A 21,283-nucleotide genomic window follows, 5' to 3' on the forward strand; every position below is an offset into this window, starting at 1 on the left:
CTTTCAACGATTCACCCTATGTGTGAGATGGGCTTAAACGATCTTATAACAATCGCAATAACAATTTTTTTAAACCATATATCGTTCCGTCTAAACACTGATCGTTAAAAAAAACACATTAATTATCGGTCCGTGCAAATGGACCATTAGGGCCCTATTACACAGAGCAATAATTGGCCAAATTAGGCTTATTTGGCCAATTATCGCTCCGTGTAATTGGCTCCATTTCGAGAGAACGATCGGCTGATCATTTCTTTAGGTCCAGACCTAAAATCATCCAGCATCAGGCGTGCATCTCTAATGATGATGATAGCTGATGATGTAGTATAAAATAATAGTATTAGTATTAACTTACCTTACCATGTTCCCTGGTGTCCTTGAGCCTTCCCCGGTGTCCTCGGAGGCCTTCCCTGGTCTCTGCAGCTCTGCCTTTTGCTCCCTTCTCTCCCAGTCCCAGCCAATCACTTTCCGAGACAGGCAGAGCTGCAGACACCAGGGAAGACCTCCAAGGACTCCGAGGAGGGCCTGGGGACACCAGGGAACGTGGAAAGGTAAGTTAATACTTTATTATTTTACACTAAAGGCTAACGCTAACAATGCCTAGCAGATCTGCACTCATTTACAGTTTATGATTGGGCAGTCTAATAGGACCCTTAGGCTACATACACACGCTCCATGCCCAGTCCATATATATGGACAATGAATTCCCAGCATCATCATTCATTATGTTGCTGCGAGCTCCGAAACTGTTTAAATCTCCACACTACTGTACTGACACAACTGTGCAGAAAACACCATGGAAATTGTATTGATACACAAAAAAACGAAATTGATCTTACATCTGCCCTATGAGTCCAAGTTCTTACATTCGATCTGGTTGATCAGCTTTCGGTAAAAATCCTGGATGTAGGAAGCAAAGATTAAAAAAAAAAGGAAAAAAAATTCTTATAATTAAACAGAAGCTTGTTACATAACAAACCGCACAAAAAAGAGAGGGTAAAACTAATAGGATCTAAGGAGATAATACATCTCAAGAACCTAAAGCCACCTTAGTTTTATACCTGAAATAGAAAGCATTACATTTGCTAATTCCTTCTGGTTGCCATAGCTATAGTCCCAGCTCCTCCACCTCCCACCACAAACACAGCCTCAGGGGGATGAGGGTCTGCGGTCAGCCACCCTCCTTCTTGCTAACGCACCATTCCCATTCAGTGAGATCCTCCCTGTTTTTCTAGAATGGATGGCTTTGCATATTGCAAAACAGCTGCCCCGGTACAGAATATTAGGAACAGCATCAACAGCAGCAGCGGCGGCAAAGACAACAGCAACACATGAAGCCTGTCTGCCTGTCTGTGCTTACATAAAGCACTGCCTGCCCAGGACCAGCAGCTCCGCAGACCACCAGCAATGTAGCAGCACAAGGTAATGGCATACATGGCACTTGCTTCATCTCTATACACACTGCCGCTTATGCCTCTCTGCTTAGTATGTACGTCATATAATGTGCTTTCTTGTAGAATATCCCTCCACTGAGCTGGTGACGTTGTATGTGCACAGGCTTATTTAGTGGTTCAATGAGTTTCAATGTTAGAAGTCTCTGCAATATATAGAAATCAATTAAAGGCATCAGGTTATCCTCTGGGAGGGGGTCAAGGGGGCGCTCTAGGATACAACTTAGCTGAGGGGAGAGAAGGATACGGGAAGATCCTAATATATTTCCAATTAAATTGCTAATGTTGGAGTTGGAGGCTGTTTTGTTACACCAACACATTTCAGGTGTATATACTGTAGACCGCTATATATGAATATGCAGGAATACCATGACGTTCTAATGAGGTATATACAGTATATGTGTGTGTGGTCTAAGGAGGTATATAGAATATATGTGTATAATCTACATAACCATAACCCCAGGCATCTGCAAGACCTTTATTAGTATTAAGGCTTAGCTTCCCAGGTGTGTACAGTAGTGTAACTTTTTATGTTAGATTTTATTTCCTAAGGGTAGCTTCACACATATTGGATTTGCAGCGGATTTCACGCTGTGGGTTCTCTGCGAAATCCGCTGCGATTCCCGGCATTGTAACTTTCAATAGGTTTTACATACTCGCAGCAGAATGAAAATTCAGCTGTATGTAAAGGGCCATCCCCCATAACCTGTGGCAGCCCGGTGAGTGCTTCTGTGGCTTTAAGCATCCTGACGTCCCGCTAAGCCAATCTGTGCGCTGTCCTGCCGCAGCCCCTGGGCCACCGCAGGTCAAGGGGGACAGAGGTTTACATACTCGCAGTGGAATGAAAATTTTGCTGTGAGTATGTAAACCTTTCAAAAATACAGAAAATCACAGCAGATATCGCTGCAAAACGTGCAGCATGAAATCTGCTGCGATTTGCTACGTGTGAACCCACCCTAAGGCTATGTTCACACTGCGTATGAGTCCGTCCGTAGTTCGTACGCCGACGTACATGTGCGGCTAAAACTACTGGCGTGGGAAAAATCGACATGCGGCCGGATGCATTCGAACCGCGAACATACGCCCGTAGTACAGTTATGCTTCCCTAGCTTGTTTGGAAGCGATCTGAAGCAGGTCATTTACTTGGAAATCTTCGCCCAGCCGCCTCAACCATGCAGAACCTTTTGGATCGAAAAATCAAGTTCAATTTGGCTGAAATAAGTACTCCGTAAGGGACCGCATGGAAATCCACGGCCGTGAGTTTCAACATTTCCATCCTCAAACAATGGTCTTGTTTATTTTTCACGCCGTTGTATACGATCCGGCCGTAAGCTCATACGTAGTGTGCACTGTGCGGGCGTATATCATATACTTTTAAGCGAACGCATCAACCTCAAAACTACGTGCGTATATTCGCGGTTCGCACCACAGACGGATTCATACACAGTGTGAACATAGCCTCAAAGTACGTTCACACGCAACAGGTTTGCAGATAGAAGTCCACAGTATAACACAATGGCAGCACAGCGGATGAGATATTATTCACACTCTGCATATATTTTCCATGTGTATGCATACCTGCGGCGTGGATTACTTCCTCCACAGATTATCAAGTATGGTTGTTTTCCCCATTGACGTGGAAGTCAAAATCTGCAAAAAAAAACCTTTTGCTTCAGATTTAAAAAAAATAGCAAAAGTGGATTTTAAATGAATGTTTATTTTCTCTTCCCAAGAAATCCCCAGGAAGGTCTGCAGTGGCAAATTTCCCTGCAGATGTCTGACATTTATAGTATGGACACATTGTGGGAGATTTATCAAACATGGTGTAAAGTAGAATTGGCCCTAGCAACCAATCAGCTTCCACCTTTCATTTTCCAAGAAATTTGTGAAGAATGAAAAGTGTAATCTGATTGGTTGCTAGGGGCAACTGAGCCAATTCTACTTTACATCCCTTTGATAAATCTCCCCATTCTGTCCATAATGCAATACAACACTAACTGGTCCTGTTAAGGCCTTTTACACCGGCCGATTATCGTGCAAAACATTATTAAATGGTTTGGATTTTAACGTTATTCTTCTGGTGGAATCGCAGCAATGATAAAACTATGAACGAAAGTTGGTTTGTCATTGATCACATCTTGTGAGATGACCTCAAAATCATTGTTATCCGCTCTCAAGTCTTTTAGTGTAAACACTCATGGTTCACAGTATATGGCCATGTTCACACACTGTATTTTTACAATAAACAACAGCCGTTATTGCAGGTTGCAACAGCGGCGAGCCTCTGTTTATTGACAGTGTGCAATTACTTTAGGGTACAAACACACACACCGTATACGCAGCGTATTTACTGCTGCGATACGCGGCAGATACACAGCAGATACTCAGCAGATTAGATCTAAATAACTGAACACAGCATCAAATCTGCACCATCAAATCTGCTGCAGATCTGCTGCGTATCTGCTGTGTATATGGTGTGTGTGTTTGTACTCTGTGTACGGCTGTGTATTGAACAACAGCCGTAGTGCATACACGCTGTATACACTACGTCCAGTGATCTCTGCGGCCACAGAGAATAACTGACAAGTCTATTTTGTGCGGCCGATATTCAGTGAACAGCGGCCATACAAGCCTGTGCTCACAGTGTAAAGTACGGCTCCTGGCTGTACTTTACATGGTGCATAGTTCACTGATGTTGAGACATGAGATGGTGTATCTGCAGTGTTCTTGTGCATATTTGATTTCCCAGGGCGCAATGTTCTAGAATACACTGACGTCGAGACACGTGATGGTGTCTCTGTGGTGTTTTGGTTGATTTCCCTGAGGTCAACCAGCGTCCTTTAGCATGCACTTACTAGGCATAGCTCCCACTAGCCAGAATTCTACTCCACACTGATGAGGGGCAAATACCCCGAAACAGCTGTCTGTGGATGGATACCTTGCTTGGGTGGTTTCCTTGATTGGAGACATTCCTTGGCTTGGTTGTTCCTTCCCGGAGGAAGGTCTGGCTAGTTCACTGACGTCGAGAAGTGATGGTGTCTCTAGAGTGTTCTTTTGCATATTTGCGTACTTTACATTGTGGCCTATGGCAAATTGCAGTGTGGGCATACCCTGTGTGAACATGGCCTCTAGATATGAACGCAATTACAAATATTTATCTTCTCCTCTAACTGACTATCATTTAAAAGAAAAAATCATTACGTGTTGTTCTCTAAACAATAGATTAAGCGATTTATCTGTATGGCTACCACTGAAGTGGAATTTAATTTTCTCTGCTGGGGTCTAAAGGCTTTATTACACAGTCCAAGATCGCCCTATGTTATAAGGCCTGCAGTCAGCCGCTGATGAACGTACAAATAGCTAACAGCTGATTAAAGTGAAGGGATGCACAAGCGATCTAGCTATCATGGTTGCGGCCTTGTATTAGGAAGTGTTTACGCACAGAGTTTATCTGACAGATTTTTGAAACCAAAGCCAGGAATAAATTTGGAAAAGAGAAGAAATCTCAGTTTTTGCTTTATGACCCGCCCATCTGTTCCTGGCTTTGGCTTCAAAAATGTGTCAGATAAATCTGTGTTTGTGTAAATGCAGTCTTAGGGCCCTATTATACGGGACAATTATTGTTTGAAAAATTGTTATATCATTCGGATTTAAACAATAATCGTTTCATGTTATTGCAGGCAATGATTAAACGACTAACAAGAAATCGTTGATTGCTTGTTTAGACCTGGACCTAAAATCATCATTGATTGTTTGCAAAAAGGTTAAGTGTAATAAAATGTCGTTCAGTCGTTAACTGTCAAAAAATTGCTTTGTCTAATAGGATCAACATGATTGCCACTTGCTTACTTAGCAGCTCGGCCAACTTAACACTTAGGCCATTCATCTCAATGGGTGGGGGAAGGGTCATCATCTGGAGTGACTTATGTCAGGATTCATGTTGTTGGTAAAGGTATTGCTGCACTATTGCTGAAGCACTATTCTTGCAGTCAAGTCTGATAGGATTGCTGTTAAAGGCTTCAGTCAGAGTAACCAGAGCAAATGTGAATATGGCCTTAGAGTGACATGCAAGTATGTAAGAAGCCGTCTAGAAAACCTGTCATCACTTTTATGCTGCTTGATGTCATTGGTGTCTTCCCTGAGGGTTCCATCACACCAACATTGATAGATTTTTACCTGTTTGGGTATAGGGAGAGATCTGTGAATATAGGCTGGTGGGGCCTGGAGAAGCAGCCAGGGTCTGCCCCTATGACTTGACTTGATTCAGGCAACATGAAAGTTATCAGTGTCCCATTAATTCTAACCCTACCATTATATTTACCAACACTGGAAACCTTTCTCTTGAAAAAAAATAAAAATAGGTAATACATTACTAAGTAATGTGCACTGATTGTACCACTATATATTACCATACAGTGCACTGAATATTACACTATATAGCACCTAAAGAATATTAGATCCCTTGCAATCATGTAAAGGAGAAGTCCTGTGAAATTGAAAAAAGGGAGTAAGGCAGGGAGTGTGGGAAAAAAATAAAATAAATAAACTAACCTGTCCCGTACCTGGATCTTCTAGCTGCAATGTGACAGTCTAGCCAAACAAATGCCCACTCCAGTCACCGATTGGCTGAGCAGGCAATAACCCAGGTACATGCTGTTGCAGCTGGAAGAGCTGCATGTGGCTGTCGGCTGTCAACCATAGGCTGCATCTATGTTTTCCCGGACTCCCTAGGGCTGCATCCAACTGCAACTGGTAATCAAACGTCGGGCAATTGCACTCTAGTATGAGTCGTGCTTCTCTAGTAATTCCTAATCGCTGCATGATGTTGGCAATGTTTTGGCAACATGGAGCAGCTATTGTGTATCACTGAAGACGTGATTATGGCCTGCATGCAGTAATCGTGGCTGGCACCGTTTATGGTCCGCAGCTCCATTCAGCAGGGATTTTGGGGTCCCCATTCTCAAGACCATGGGCAGACTATTGAGCCTTGAGTGTAGTGTGTAAATAGATTAGTTTTTTATAGAACTCATACTGTGTGATGTATATAAAATATATAATGTAAGTGAAGCCATAGCAGTTGGCGGCATGGCTCTGCATGCCATATATACTAGAGCCCAGGAGCATCACACTTCCCCTGTGTGTGAATCAATGTCTGCGTAAAAAACCCGCACATAGTTAACAAGTAAAATACAGCAGTGGTATGCAACCTGTGACCGCAGCTGTCGTAAAACTACAAGTCCCTTCATGCAGACATGTTGGGAAATGTAATTTATTAATAGCTGGAGAACCGTGTGTGATGACCATTGCTGAATAGTATTTGATATTCGAATGAGGTTGAACTCATGATGTTGCAGATGATCTAGTAACATCAGAGCAGCTTCCAGAGTTTATTGGGAGGTGGGGGGGGGTCCTATTCAATTTGGATATCACATGATGTTGACAGTGCAAATACAATATGCAAGGGAATCGTCTCTATATGCTTACAGCTGCAGATATGGGGAGATAAAACTAAGGAGACCTGTCTGTTAGATGACTAAGCTGATGGCTGTTTGCAAAAACGTTTACTGGAACAAATACAGTGTAGCACAATGACTGACTGTTTTAAATCTGACCAAGCCTTCTACATGGAATTTGATATTCCCACTGTGTCTCTGGTTACCTCCCTTACATCATACAGTGACTGGTCTCTCTTTTTATTATAATGCTTTGACTACATAGTTACTTTGTCCAACATAAGAGTTTATCATAAAGGAAAATTTAGCTTTATGTACTAAGGCTGGGTTCACACAAAATATTTTTTCAATTACTAACGGCCGTTGTTGCAGATTGCTATTTATTTAAAAAATCCATCGCATTGTTTTCTATGGAATTCCGGCCGGAGTGTATACACTCTGTATATACTCTAGCTGGGATTCCATGCGGCCACACAGAAAACTGACAGTGCAGACAATGTAAAGTACGGCTCCAGACAGACTTTACATTGTCTGCAATGGCTAATTGGAACACGGGCACACCCATATGTGCCCACATTCCAATTTGAAAGAAATGAAGTTCATCTGGCCGGTACAGCAGTACACGCTGGGTTAAACTTCGCAGACAGCGGCCGTTCTGTAACACAGTTTGTGACGTCCGCAGTCTTACATTGTGTGAACTTCTGGTGGACCACTAGGTGGTTTTGTGTGTCTGCATGTATTGGGCTGGATTCACACACAGTATATTTCAGTCAGTATTGTTGTCTCATTTTGCAACCTCAACCAGGAGTGGATTGAAAACACAGAAAGGCTGTGTTCACACAATGACACATTGTATACGCTCTGGACGGGATCCCATGCGGATCCGCAAATAACTGACATGTCAGTTTTCTGTGGCCGCAATTCAGTGAATTGTGGCCGCAGAAAGCTCTGTCAGTTCATACAATGAAGCGAGCGGCTCTGGCCGCTTGCTTCATTGTGTGCTATGGGACGTTTTGATTCGGGCACGCGCTGATGCGCCTGCATCAGAACACTGCGGCCTGAAAGATTATCCGACCGGTACTTAAGTACCGGCCGGGAAGATCTGGGCAGAGACCGTTCCGTGACCCGGCCGCTTCACGGAACAGCCGGTCTCTTTACGTAGTGTGAACATAGCCTAAACGTGTATGTGTATATATGTTGAGATTTTTGTGCCAAATATTGTTTGGGACCATTTTTGCAGGTTGTTAAAGGGGTTGTGCTATAATGACAACCTCTGTCCATATCTCCTTTTAGCATTTAGGGATGTCACAGAGGGATTCTGCCTATGATTCCTAGCGATTAATCAATTGCAAATGACGCCTCACAGTGGTTGATTTGATGTAACGCCGGAGGTTGACTCCTCAGTGTTCCACATCTGTTGCTTGTTATTACACAGACAGCTATTCATCTGAATGACCACCATGCAATGCTACATTTCCCCTAAATACCATGACATAATCATCTCTTGGCTGTTTTCTGGGATTCTTAGAGGCCATACCTGTGCTGTTCCGGCTAAAGGGGTTGTCTGCGATAGCGATAAGACCTCACCTTCGAAGTGCCCTTATCATTTTGATAAATGTTTGACATGTCCTAGAGATAGGTCAAAAGTTTTAATTGGTCAAAGTCTGAGTGTTCAGACCCAGACGGATTGCGAGAACGTGTGGGGAGTACAAGGCTTGGCTGAACACTTCTCTCCTTGCTCTGTTTATGAGATGGAGATGTTCCAGAGACTTGCATTGTGAGATCATCTCGGTCATGTGGTACTGAGCCAGGAGAGAACACACCTAGGGTACACTTCTCCGGACTCAGTTGGGGTCTCTATGACATACCAAAAGTTTTTTATGACAGTGCCCATTTAGTAATGTTCTAGTGATATATCAAAAGTTCTCATTGGTAAAGCTAAGAATCTGTGCAGTCCTTAAAGGGGCTGAACTGCAGCAGAGGTGATTAAAGGAGGCTGGGGTTCTTTTTGGTGGGGAGGGGGTGGATTAAAGAAATAAAAAGCTTTCTTCCCTGCTCCAGCGCTGGTGCCCACATGCCGGTCCTTAGGTCCCAGCCACTTCTGGCTGAGGTGGGACCCTGCTACGCCGCTGACAGGCTGAGAAGGCCTAACACATAATGCTCCAGGTCCCCACTCAGACACACAAGTGGCCAGGATCGGGGGACCAGAGCTATGGGCAACCGTCATCAGCACTGGAGCGGGAGAGATGAAAGCTTGTTGCTTCTTTCATCCTTCCTAACACTCTGCCAAAAATCATTCCAGCCCAGAGTTTTTCTTTAATGTACGATCACTGGGATCTCCATTAATCCTAAGAACTGGAGTACCTGGGGTCTTCCTACTGAATGCAACAACACCTACATGTATGCACTATGGGATTTTTGCTACATTCAATGCCTATGGGATTAATAATTATAGCCAAGTGCTATCCAAGTGATATACAATTTCCATCAGTTCTGTATATAGTGCATTGAGCAGTAGGGCACATGTGTGATCATTCTATTCAGACTAGAGACTCTGAACCCCTGTTTATCAGTGGGACCCCCAGCCACCAAATAATTATAACTCTTATGGATAGGTGATATTGCTTCTGATCAAACCCCTATAAGGTCTTTTTGGCTCATTCAACTCGGTCCTTAATCAGTGATGATGAAGAAACATAGTCATACAATGCGATTTTCATCTTCTGAATGGAGTCAAGGAAAGACAAAGGGGCAATGATGTATGTATCAGGATAATGTATACTTTTTCTTACATTATTTTCTTCCATTCATGGCATTGATACCCAATCCTCCGTCATTGAATCCATGTGACTGTAATTTTCCACTTTCATATATATCTCACCAAGAAAACATTTTAGAGTTCACATGATCCGAGCTCGCCTTCTATTCCCTATTGTTATGCTGCTCATTTTGACGATGAAACTATGACAGCATTATTACAGATACCAACAATAAATGCTATTCATGCTCCTGGATCGAGCTGTGGAATATTGAGCAACTTTTAGCACATTACCGAGAACCTTGTGAATAGGTTTATTCTCAGCTACTTGTGTCTGATCATAGGAAATTGTACACTTCTCCATCATTACCTTTCGTATGACTAAGAAGCATTAATAATATTGGATCCCTTACTTACGTGGTTGGCTGTATAAACCTAGGCTCCAGTTCTGGTAATATTTGCATCATATGGCAAATATAGAGAAAAATGCATTTATCTAAGAGCATCCCCATAGTTTTAACTTATTTATTATATTGTGATAGCAGGCACCAAGTTAACTCTTTCCACCTATCATAAATTCTAAATGAGTCTATCTATTTCAGAAGGCTGTAAAGAGGTCATGTAGGTAGCAGTATACAAGGTGTATGGCCTGATATAAACTCTTATTATATACTGTATATTCCTTACTACCTTATTAGTTAAAAAGGCTGCTCGACGCAGGATCTTCATCTATTATCCAGAGTCGGGATCGGTTATAAAAAGCAAACCTCCTTTTAATGACCTGTCTTGTCCTGCATTACACTGAAAACTCACTTAGTTGAGTTGCCACAGTGTAATGCTTTATTTTTCCTGTAGGGGTGCTGCAGGAGATTTAAACACTAGAAATTCCAAGAGGGACACTTTCTGATCAGCTTATTGTCAAGGGGCTCTTCTAAAGTTTTTAAAAGGGTACTCTGGCAAATACAATTTTTTGCTATAGTGCTGGAGATGCATAGAAAATAACCAATACGCTCTTCTCACCTAACCAAGCTCCCCTGGGGGCTTTCTGCAGCGTCTTCAGGTCCTCCATTGGATGCTCCGGGCTCTACTTCTGAGACGAACCAATCTCGGCAGGGACAGCCCACTCAGCCCCTCACTGACTGTAGTGGGACAGAGCCAGATCAAGTGATTGGCTGGGCAGGCTGGCACTGCCAAGATGAGTCTGTCTTAGAAGTAGCAGAACCTGAAAGCATGACAAGGCATGAGAAGCTTTGTGTTATTTTCTATGCATCCACTATAGAGAAAATTTTAAATGGTCAGAGTACCCCTTTAAATAATGGAGTATTTTTAGGGTATGTCCACAAATAGCACTTATGCTGCAGATTAACAGCTTCTGTGCAGTTAACAGTTTAGTGGATGAGATCTTGAAAATCTGATTCACACACTGAATAAAAAAAAAATCAGCGAAGAATATCTGTAGCAAATCAAATAGGTCCAGTATGGTGCAAAATTTCTGCCAATGACATTACTGCAGAAAATCAGTCTGCAGCCTATCTACAATGTATGGATGTGCCCTAAACATGTAATATATGAATTTACGTGTATCAATCCTGCCCTCTATCCCCCATTCTAAACAGTAGGAAAACAAATTCTAAATGGAGCTTGTCTAAGTAGATTTTAAGTTCTTTGCACGGTACAGTGAACTTTTTGAAGATAATTATAGAGCATGTTCTTTCAATCACCAAAATCATTTAAAAGTAGTCCACTTTTCTTCTTCCCCCGTTTCTTTTTTGAATATAAAAGGAACAATTCACCTTGATGTGATTTGTTCGACTACCACTGGTCTGGTCGGGCGTGAACCCCTACTATTTGCTTCAGATATCATGAAGTATCCTGTGCGTCTGGTGTCTTATATCTGTCATTTACTGGTGATTAGTTTTAGGAGGAAGCTGATTTACCTCTCTGTGCCAAATTTGTAGTTCCATGATAGGGGTGTATAAGAGGGGCCAAGTAGAATGCAGTGGTTAACCCCCTGCGTATTGCTCATGAAGCTGGGAACTTTTTGAAGATAATAATAGAGCACGCTCCTTTGCTTACCAAGCAGTCCTCCTTTCTTCTCCTATTCTGTTTCTTCTTCTTCTGATCGTAGATGCTTTTGTAGAACCATCAATACCAGTCATCCTGTATTTAATAGAAGAGATGAATGACTGTTTTAATTACAGATCAATGATCAATGACTCCAGTGTAGTCTTTGTTCACTGTTGCTGCCTTTACTGTCATTGTTGGGAATTGTGCAGTACTGTCTTTTCGCAGCCCAGTCAGGGGTCTCACAGTTGTGGCTTCTCTATTGCCACAGTTCACCCAGTGTAAGTCGACCCAGTCCAAATTTCAGCTGTACTGGTGGCAGCTTGTCACCTAGACCAGGAACACTCAGCTGTCACATGTCACTTTCTTCTGGACTTTTCACTTATCAAACCAGTGCCAGCATCCACTGTTTTATTGCACATATTAGGCTCATTGGTCACATTCTCACCCATCCTAGTTACACAGTGGGCTTCCCATGCTAGCCCTGCAAACTGATACCTGAAACCACATGGATTTTGGAGATACTTTCCTGCTGCAGTGATGGGGCCATATACAACATACACAGAACTGCCACGTTCCTGCAGTGGAAGAGAGGAACAGTTAATATAACACAGTAATCTACAGCATTCAATCTACTGGTTACCTCCATCTAGTCCTCCTTATAGATGGTTTATGAGTAAGTTGCAAGACCAGTCCTTGTGAAATCTTTTTAATATGTGAATATTTGTGGAGTAAAAAACAATAAATCACTTGTGTCACATGTTGTATTAGGTAATTAGTACATGGAACAGTCATCCCGTCTCCCCCAGTCTACAGGAATGTTGTATTGTTTATTCAGATGCAATATCAAGATATGGCTGCCTGACAGAGAACTGGGTATACGTAATAACAGCTGCTAGTATATGGGGGCTTCCCAGGCTTAGTGCTAATAATAATCCTGAATTCATTCTGCCAGCGCCTTTGCTTTATTAAAGAAAAATTGACACTAAGAGAAGTGTATATCCCCTATTGCAAAGCACGGTTTTGGGTCCATGAAAAATGGATCAGCGAGCCGCTGCAATCACAGACTTTTTGCGCTATTGTGGCTGCTAGAACACAATGGGTCCTATACTATCCACAATTGCAAGGGACCTGAGAATTATTTAACATGGCTGGCGGTTCAAAGTTGGTTTCCTTAACTGGACCCCCCAACCCCCTTTAAACTGTAAAATATTCTTGAAAGTTAAATTTACTTTCAAATGTTCAGTTCTTTAGATTCCCGTTTCCTCTGTGGATTTTTCCATGCCCTTTACTGTAGCTTTAGTGTTACATAACAGGCACGGAAACAGACATGTGCCTGAACTAAGGATAGCCCTGCTCCTACAGAACATAAAGAGTGGATTAACAAGATACATTCCCGATTTGCCTTTGTGGAAGACGTGACTTTTATCCTGCTACTGAATGACATTGTAATCCGTGTCATTTAATTACGTTTTACAGTGATTAGCTCATCATCTCGACAAAGACAACTTCATCTGCCATTAGGTTTCCTACAAGTGAAGGGATGTCACGTCTCGATGTATTCTATGGATGAAGATGATTTTTGTAAGGTTTTTAAGACCCGTTTGCTAAAGCTATACAGTCATTGTCTTACACCCATCACCACTACCAGTCAGTGACTAAATGGGATTTGTGGACCTTAAGACACTGTTATAGTCATCTGGCTGCATGCAGAAGCATTATCGGTGTGTACTGATGAAAATCCATCATCTGCATTGGAATATAGGTGCAAGCTATACCCCCTCTAGGCAACATAGCAAGAAAATATAGGTAAGCACTGTCTTGTTGTTTCATTTATATAGAGCTATCACTTATAGCAACAATTCTATCACTTATAGCAAAACAATTACCAGAGGATGTGTAGATGTTGCTGAGAATACCTATGGGATGGCTGATTGCAGTAGTTCCACGTCTTGTCACAGGGCACGAGGGCTTCTACAAGGTCATCCCATACTCTATTGAATGAGTCTGCACAGGTGGTAGTGGCGATGGTTCCCCTGGGGCACACCGTGTGATGTGTCTGATGGTGTTTTGGTGGTGCCCCTAATAGGTGAGGTGCACAAACAAGAAAGACACTGTGGATCTTTGAACAGTGCAACAGTCTTTACTTGAGAATAAGTCTCAAGACCCTAGTATTCTTCTATGGGGCACTTGTACACCTTATGCACTAAGTCTTAGTTTCTCCTTTTCTTTCTCTTCTCCTCTCCTGCATTCAGGTATGGACTAGGATTGACAATCATTCTCTGCAGGAGCAGCCTAGACCCAACCGACCCTGAGTTTAGGCTTTAACCAGACTTTTTAGCACCTGGGTAGCCCACATGCCCATGCTGTTTAAATAAGACCAAATTGGGCCCCACTCTATAGAGAACTCTTGGTAGTGACATGGGCTGCCATTATTATGTGTACGCCCTTGTGTGATCCCTGCCTTTTCTCTTTTGACCACAGCTTTCTTTTCATCTTTTTTACTTAACCTAAGTAAATTAATATCTGCATGGTAAGGATAATTGGTGAGTAAATACCTGATGGTTACATAAAGAGTCTCATTATACCTTGGATTGTGAATGCTATTGTCCTATAGAAAACTGTAAACTATCCCGGTGGAAAACAGGCTTATTATGCCAGTCTGTTCGTTCCAGAACCATCATGTCTGTGCCAACTTAAACAGAACACAGCCAACACAGATGTGATAATCATAAGGACAAGTGAACACACACTACACAATGTAAGTCAGCTACTCTGACATTCACTTACCAAGAACATTATTACATTAGGAAACTGTTGATATAAGTTAATGGGGATGCATGAAATTAGAGAAAAACAGAAACAACATCACATTTAACATAATTTTATATATATATATATATATATATATATATATATATATATATATCTCGTCTACCCCAATATTATTTATACAGTAATCAAGATGGATATTTAAAAAAATCTATACTTATTATACAATGAATTAAGAAAAGCAATATTGATTCTCCTTGATAAGTATAGAAAAGTTTGTGGAGTTAGGATATTTAGTAATAACTCAGATATTCCTTTATTTAGGAAGAGAAAGCATGAAATAATTAAACTTTTGGTAGCTGCTAGATATTACCTTCCCTATCAACATTAAAGAGGTACTCCAGGCAAGAGGTGTTTTTTAATACATGGCGGGGCATAGGCTGTTTTAACATAATAAAGTAAACTTACCTCCCTGGCTCCAGCACTGCAGCCACAATTGCTGCAGCAATCCTGTCACTTTATCTCCTGTTTGGCCACTTCTGGGTCACAACACAACACATTTCAGGCCTGCCCAGGCAATCCGCACCTGCAGTGCAGTCCCGCCTCAGTCACTGATTGGCTGAATGGGTCTGCAACGTCATGACCCCAGCCCCAGGAAGTGGCCAAACAAGGGATAGAGCACCAGGATTGCGGATGCAGTGCTGGAGCCAGAGAAGTAAGTTTACTCTATTAGGCTATGTTCACACAACATACAACGGGCGTGATTATTACGAAGATATACGTTACCTTGCTGCCTATGGGATCCCAGCCGGAGCGTATGCACATGGTATACGCTCCGACCGGGATCCCTAGCGGCGCTGCAAACAACTAAAATGGCAGTTTTCTGCGGCTGTTATTCATTGAATAGTGGCCGCTGAAAAGCCTGTCAGTGCACACTGTGGAACGGCAACAGAACTCTGCGGCTGCAAAGATCATGTGGCCGGTACTGCAGTACCGGCCGAGATGATCTTTTGTAAAACCGGCTGTTCCAAGACCCGGCCGCGTCACGCAACTGCCAGTCTCATACGTTGTGTGAACATAGCCTTATGTTAAAACAGCCCATGCCCCACCAAATGTTAAAAAAACACCCCTTGCCCAGAGTACCTCTTTAAGTTGTTTGAAAGAATACATAAACAATATTAAAGGCAATTAAAAAATCTGGGCAGCAGGGGGTGCTGTAAACATAATAAACAAATGGCAATCACCCAGCTGATATGCCAATGCTCGGTGTCTTCCTATAGTTTTCTCTATCCCCCAGTTATTTCACAACAGCATAGGAACTGTGTCCCACCTTAGTTTTTTTTTTTTTTTATTAAATGTCTTTTATTTTATTCTTAATAATAAAGAAAACATACAAACACAAAGCCCTTGCAACGTACAAGGGCAATGCCTTAAAGTGACACATTGTTCCATAACAATATACTTCTCCAATAACCATGTGTCACATAATCCTTTACACCGTTCACCCACCCTAATACACAAAATAAATATCCCATACCCACCCACCACCCCAACCCCAGGAGGAGAGGGAAAAAAAAAAAAAAAAAAAAAAAAAAAAAAAAAACTAACTATTATAATACCTTTCATAAATTCTCAAACAGCTCTCCCATTCATGGTATGAGGGGGTACTTACTGACAACCACTTTCTCACTATGACCAGTCGCCCATAAAACAAGAGCCTACTAACTTTGTCCCGTAACACTTTCGAGGTTTCAATAAATGACACGTCTCCTAGTATTATGGTTAGCGGGCTGCTAGGAATTTCTATCCCCATCATGGTTTTTATGTTTAGTCTAATAGCCTCCCAGTACCCCCCCAACTTCTGACAGGACCATACCATGTGCAAAAACCCCGCCGCACCCAAGCCACATCTGGGACAGCTCACAATACCTCCATGATTGATTTTTGCTAAGAAGGAGGGGGTACAGTATGTTCTTTGTATAATATTATACTGAATAATTCTATGATTAAATGATTTGGAAACATATCTGATGTTTTGCATTACCCGTAACCACTGTACCTCAGACACAGTCCCCATCTCATCCTCCCAACCACTCTTACCTCTTTGAGATCCCTCCAACATACCCAGCAGATAGCGATATATATATGATATTCTCCTAGGTCCACCAGAGGGAACCCTTAACTCATCTACCAGTTGATCACTCTTTATCTCTGCCTCCTTAACAACTTCTTTAACTGCCGTACTAACCTGAACATAGGAGAACCAGCATTTATTAGATAATAGGTACTCCCACCTAACTTCCTCCCAGTTCTTAACCTTATTATCCCTCATAATATCTCCCAAGACCCTTATACCCCTACTAAAGAGTGTCTCCCCCAACCCAATATCTTGTGTCCCTAGGTTATAATTGTGCCATAAGGAGGAAAATGGAAATTGCCCCTCCAGCCCCAACAATTTTTTTACAGCCTTCCAGACACTAACCTGGGCTCTCACCATTATCCTCCCCTTATCCCTTGCTTGGGCTACCAATCCTGCCTCTATCTTCTGTATCACATCCAACCCTAGAGCGTTTCCGGATTGTCCAATCCAGTCATGGAAGCCCCTATCTAACACCTTATGAAACCACACCAACTGTGAGGCCAAGTAATAAATTTTGAAATTAGGGACCCCCAAACCCCCCCTACCCAGAGGGAGAGAAAGAGTGTCCAACTTTATACGCACCCTTCTCCTCCCCCATATTAAATCGTTCGTCAGTTTCCTTATTCTCCTAAAAAATTTATCCCCTATCCATATAGGAGCTACAGAGAAAATATGGAGAAACTTCGGCAGACAAATTGATCTTAACAGCACTATCCTATCTGCTTTACTTAACTGCAGCTTAACCCAGATATTTATCTTCCCCTCCAACTCTCTCAAGACTTTCTCCAGGTTCAGCTTATTAAATTCTCCAATCTCTCTTGATACCTGTACTCCCAAATACCGAAAACTCCCCCCCTCCTCCAGGGTCCTCACTGGGAATCCTCCCACAACTACCCTCTCCTTTAGAGGCATCAGGATGGATTTACTCCAGTTTACCAGAAACCCCGAGAACTTCCCATTTTCCTCAATCAATTCCATTACCCTGGGAAGGGAGACCCGGGGATCCCTTAAAAACAGCAGCATGTCATCCGCATAAAGTGTCACCCTGTCTCCTCCACCCCTCGCCCCAAAACCTTCAATCAGGTGATCTTGTCTAATTAATGCCGCAAGAGGTTCCAAACTTAGGGCGAAGAGCAGAGGAGAGAGGGGACACCCCTGCTTTGTACCTCTCCCCAGTATGAAACCTTCGGAAACACTATCATTAACCCGTATAAACCCTTTGGGTGAATTATACAACAATTTAATCATTTTTATGATCTGCGGGCCGAACCCGAATCTCTCCAACACTTCCCACAAGTAGTCCCACTCCACCCTGTCGAACGCCTTAGCCGCGTCCAATGACAGGATGGAGTGGGAATCCGGAGCCTCCACCATCTGAATGTTTTCAAATACACGTCTAATGTTAAACTTGGCCATGCGCCCCGTGATAAAGCCCGTCTGGTCCTCGTGTATCAGGTCCGGCATAATATCCTTCAGGCGATTGGCCAATACTCTGGAATAGATCTTTACATCCGCATTAATGAGGGAAATTTGTCTATATGACTCTAATTCTGTCTTGTCTTTCCCTTCTTTCAGGATAAGAGTGATAATGGTTTCATTCATAGAATCCGATAGACACCCTATTTCTATAGATTTTCTAAACACCTCCCATAAGGGCCTAATAAGGGCTTCCCCATGAGCTTTATAGACTTCATATACTATACCATCTTTCCCAGGCGCTATATTCCCTCCAATACCCTTCAAGGCATCAAAAAACTCCCCTTCTGTAATTGGAGCATCCAGTTTTTCCCTTTGTTCTAGTGACAAGGTGGGCAGGGCTATATTGCTCAGATACTCCTGTAACACCTTCTTCTCATATTTTGCGTCTGAAGAGTAGAGATCTTTAAAAAATATCATAAATTGAGTAGTAATATCTTGGGAACTATACACCATATTCCCCTCTACCCCTCTAATCGCCATTATTTCTCTTCTCCCCTCCTGGTTTTTAATAATAGACATAAGACCCTTGCTAGGGGTCCCTGATTCTCTATACCTCCTCCCCCCCGAAAAAATTATCTGACTTCTAACCTTATCTTTTAGATGCTCATCCAACTTCTCCTGTCTTATCTCTAACTTATTCCGTGCTTCTCTTGTTGGGTTCGTGATATAATCCCTCTCAGCTACCCTTACACCCTCTTTTAAACTTTCCTCTTTTTCCCTATACTCCTTCTTCTTTCTACTAATAATCCCAAAATACCTCCCTCTAATAATCGCTTTCATAGTGTCCCAAATAGTGTGAAGTGAAGCAGTATCTAAATTAATTTCCCATAACTCTTTGAGCTCTCGGGTAATTTCTTCCTTATCTTTAATAAGCTCTAACCAGTGAGGGTGAATTTTAATAGGTTTTATCACCTTGTCTTTTTTAATATAAATTTCCGTTAATATCGGTGAGTGATCCGACAAACCCCTTGGTAAGTGAGAAACCTTTTTAATTTTGTGCACCAAATGTGAACTTACTAATACCATATCAATTCTGGAAAAAACATTATTAGATTTGTTCCAACACGTAAACTCATATTTATCTGGATTTTTTTCCCTCCAAATATCCACCAAACCATATTCCTTTATTATTCTCCACAACGGGGAAATCCCAGAACTTCTAACGTGCCCATCTTCCCTCTTCCTATCTAACACCTCATTCATAACCATATTATAGTCCCCTACCACTACAAGCGGGCAATTTGGATAATTTTTTATGAAGTCAAACAATTTCTCCAGGACTGCTGCCTTAAAAGGAGGAGGGATATAGACTCCGGCTATTATACACTCAAACCCATCCAGTACACCGTGGAGAAAGACAAACCTGCCCTCCTTGTCTACACTCTGTCTACATAATTCCCACCTATAACTCCTATGAATCAGAATGGTAACTCCCCTAGCGTAACTAGAAAAAACCGAATGGTATTGGTCGGACCAACATCTCTTGGTCAACTTATATGATGTTTCCTGAGTCAGATGTGTCTCGACCAGACACACTACCGCCGGTAAATAACATTGCAAATAGTGCATGACCGCCAACCTCTTTTTCCTGTCCCCCAACCCCCTAATATTCCATACAACTACCCTTACCACCATATACTAGCCAGACCAATACCATCCATAGAAAGGAAAAAAAAAAAAAAAAAAAAAAAAAAAAAAAAAAAGAAACCCTCTCCCTCTCCCCCTCCCTCCCCCCCACCCCCCTCCCTCCCCCCCCACCCCCCTCCCCCCCCCTAACGACCCCAAGCTGCTGCCCAGAGTCTCTAAACTAAGCTTATTCCATTGTCTCTCTTCACCCGGCGAACAACTAGAACACCTACAAGCATAAATTAATTTATAAACCTCTTTGATCTAACCATTCAGACGTTTCCCCCGGGGAGCCGAAGTACCAGGCTTTGCCATCCACAATGATTTTCAGTTTTGCTGGGAACATCAGAGCATATTTCACATTCTTATCTCTCAAACGCCTCTTTACCTGAACAAATTCTGCTCTCTTTTTTTGGGTCTCATACGAGTAATCAGGAAAGATGGCCACCCTGTTGTTATTAACCAGTAAATTATCTTCTCTCCTCGTAACTCTCAATATCAAGTCCCTATCCTGGTATGATAGTAGCTTCATTACTATTGGCCTGGGGTGACCCCCCGGTGGTGGGGGCCTGCCAGGCACCCGATGGATTCGCTCAATTCCAAAATTCGGGGATAAGGCCTCAGTACCCATAATAGATTTCAGCCAACCATTTGCCCATCCATACAGGTCCTTCCCTTCCACCCCCTCAGGTAGACCCACCACTCTCAGGTTGTTACGTCTAGATCTATCTTCTGCATCTATCAGTCTCCTTTTTAACTCCTGTATCTCTTTCGCTGACCCCTCTGAGACCTTTTTACACTTTTCCATCTCATCTTCCAAGTTGCGAATTCGCTGTTCTGCCTCCTCGTACCTCTCCCTTATTTTATTCATATCATTTCTTAACAGCGATATCTCCGTACCCATAGAGCCAACCTGAGTGGACAGATCTATAATTGAGTTATCACATTTTTTGATTGCAACTAGGATTTCTTCCAGCCAGCTGGGTTGCTCCTGAGGGGCAGCTCCCAGAAAGCTGGAATCTCTACTTTCTTGGCCCCCTTTCCCACTTGTGGGAGGCTTTACACCAGCTCCCGGTGAGGTGAAAATCTTATCAATTCTGGTCCCCCCCCTCCCCTCCTTTGCAGATTTATCCACTTTTGGCGGCATTTGTCCCACCTTAGTTACTGATTGGCTGAGGAGGAAGCACCTGTGGGGTTGTAATATTACAGGAACTGGAAGACAGAAGAGACTGGCAGGATATAGGGAACAATGGCAAGGCAGTTAGGTTAGACCAGTATGGGTGAGCGTTACTTGTTTATTGTGGTTATAGCACAGGCTGCTGCCCATCACTTTTTTTGCCTGGACAACCCTTTAGGAGGTTACACAGATAAAGGTATAATTAAAAGTTATAATTGCTGCACCATAAAAGTAAAAAAAGATTTCTGTTTGTTCCCTATGATCATTACTTGCTTGATTGTTCTTTTTTCTTTGTTCTCTATGGAGGCCGAAAAGGCCCATATGCTTGTACTATGCATTGCCCTGAGATTACAATAAAATTGA

The 21,283-nt window shown here is 42.4% G+C and overlaps 1 protein-coding gene across 1 annotated transcript in view; it reads left to right on the forward strand.

The window, feature by feature from the left end:
• Positions 1 to 1,235: 1,235 nt before the first annotated feature.
• The window catches only part of NIM1K (NIM1 serine/threonine protein kinase), a 64,528-nt gene continuing 44,480 nt past the window's right edge, over positions 1,236 to 21,283 (forward strand). The window contains exon 1 of the mRNA XM_069962765.1: positions 1,236 to 1,422. The gene's annotated coding sequence lies outside the window, so the exon portion shown is untranslated. The remainder of the gene's footprint in view (positions 1,423 to 21,283) is intronic.

The sequence above is a fragment of the Dendropsophus ebraccatus genome, chromosome 3 (assembly GCF_027789765.1).
Source record: "Dendropsophus ebraccatus isolate aDenEbr1 chromosome 3, aDenEbr1.pat, whole genome shotgun sequence".
NCBI classification, from domain to species: Eukaryota; Metazoa; Chordata; class Amphibia; order Anura; family Hylidae; genus Dendropsophus; species Dendropsophus ebraccatus.